Below are 2,459 nucleotides of genomic sequence, written 5' to 3' on the forward strand. Positions count from 1 at the left end.
CTGGGCTTGTCAGAGCCGGTTAACTTTACAAGGTAGCTCCTTGTAGCAAGACTCCTGGTCAAATACAGACTTTCCACTACATTTAAACTGAAGTTTGGAAGCATAAATACTTTTTTTTAAAAAAAGCACAAACTACCTTAAACTTTGTCATTTAGTTAACACATCAAATGAAACTATTTTTTAAGGCACAGAAAAGAATGCTGATATAGAAAAACAGGTGCTTTTTCAATATGTGCTTTCTTTCAAAAATTGCTTCCAAGTATATTTTAATGTCCTTGTTGAGTCAGCTGGCTTTAAACATTTGTATTATTGCAGTAATGTATACATTTGTTTATAACATATATAAATTGCCTCACTGCAGATGCTGTAGGTTATGTACAAAGTCAGACACAGTACAAAGCACAACATAATTTTAAAAAACCCTGCGAAAAAGATAAGCAATAACAATTTAAGAATTATTTAATGTACATACTGTATTTTATATTGATTTTAGTAAAAAGAAGAGATCAATTCTGAAAATTTTTCCAGCAACTGCTTTTACAAAAAGAATTTAAAGGGAAATTGATTATATATGAGGAAACCAGACCTAGGCTTCCTGAGTCAGTAAAACACACGAGTAGTCCCAAAAACCTCTTTCATTGCAACAGCTGTGAATTCTGTTCATCCACAGATGAGTCCCAAATAGTTGTAAAGAGTCCTTCAGGATAAGGCTGATAATCACCCACCTTTATCTCCCTTGACACACTGCCAAAGACCTAATTGGCAAAGCCACACGGAGTCCAGAATCAAACAGAGCTTCAGACTTTAAACTGAACAGAATTGCAGTTGCTTCCTGCAAAGGCTCACGTGCCTTTGCTCCTCTTTTAAGTCTTATGGGAGGGGCTAATCATCTCCAAGCACTACTCCCGAGTCATCCCTTTTGTTTTAACTGTTCTTGCCTTCTGGCAGCTCTGCGCATGTGCCCACTGGGAACAGGCTCCCCCTGTTCCTCTGCCTCACTGAGGTCCGACTCTGGAGGCTCCGGAGGCAGCATGTACCTCCCAGATGGCCCTTTCTCTGCCTCCGAAGCAGAGCCCTTGTCCGAGCCTTCCCCAGACTCCAGGACTGGCCCATGTTCCTCCCCAACCTCCTCACTGTCCGACTCTGCTGCCAGCTCCGCAGGCTGCCGATGGACCACAACAGTAGGGTTGTGGATTGAACAGGTTGTGGTTCAATCCTTTCAAGACTGAGGTTTAATGGATTTTAGGGTCTTATGGATTCCATAGTTGACATATTTTCATCTTTCGTTGTGAATGGGGTGTCATTACCTGTTGGTATATAATTGTGAGGTTCTCCTGGACTCACAGCTCAAAAAGTATCTGTAGCTGGGGTGGGGGTGGGGGGGCTTCGCACAATTGTATCTTGTATGCCAGTTGCACCCATTCCTGCTCATGGTCACTCACACCTTAGTCAACTCCTGTTTGGACTATTGCAATGTGCTGTATGAAAACACCCAGAAACTTCAGTTGGTCCAGAATGCAGTGATGCAAATAGTTATGGGCCCAATTCATTATTCCAATGCAACACCACAGCTTTGTAAATTGCATTGGCTTCCAGTAGGTTTCTGGTTATAATTCAAGGTGCTGATTATTACATTTAAAGCTATATATGGCATAGGACCAGGCTACTTGTGGGACTGCCTTCTCCCAAGAACATCTGCCTGCCCAACATATTCCCACAAGGAGGACATGATCCAGATTTTGTCTTTTTAAATATTTGTACCATAGGAGACCTAGGCAGCATTTCGGTGTATGCCCATTCTTTGCAGTGATCTCACTCATATATAACATGGTCCTACTCTGCTTTCCTTTAGGAAAGCTGTTAAGATTGGGGTTTCCCCCAAACCTTTGGGGCCAGTTGACAAGAGTCCCCTTTTTATTATAATGCCTAGTTGCCATTTTATATTTAATATTCAAATTTTAATTGTATCTGTTTTAACATTACGTTATTCTTTTTTTTTTTTGCTTACTGTTTGGTTTGTTTTGTTGTTGTTGCTGTACACTAACCAGAGACACAATGTTTGAGCTAGCTGGGCTTATCAATCAATCAAATAAGTAAATAAAAGAGGCCATTATTGGATCAAGCACATGTTAATCAAAAAATGCCAGCTGCCAAACAACTGAGAATTTAGCAGGCTGAGGGCAGCAACTGTCACTAGTTTAAAGTGCTATAGAGTGTCTATTTTGAAGGCCTTAAAGTGTTTGTGATCAGAAAATAACATGTTTGAACCACAAGTGGAAAACATTGGTGCAGATTGCATTTGCCACAGACTGGGAGTGAGTCGAGGGTCACATCTTCCCCATTTCTGTACTCAAGAGTGGTGGGTATAGCTTGCCCTATATTGGGGGGAAAAATAAGGAGTTTTAAAAATACCTGCTTATAGTGGATTGTTCTTTTAGAAGAGTCTGTGGAGAATTCAC

The sequence above is a fragment of the Pituophis catenifer genome, unplaced genomic scaffold, assembly GCF_029215685.1.
Source record: "Pituophis catenifer annectens isolate HBS135680 unplaced genomic scaffold, rPitCat1.0.hap2 SCAF_3, whole genome shotgun sequence".
In the NCBI taxonomy this organism is placed as follows: Eukaryota; Metazoa; Chordata; class Lepidosauria; order Squamata; family Colubridae; genus Pituophis; species Pituophis catenifer.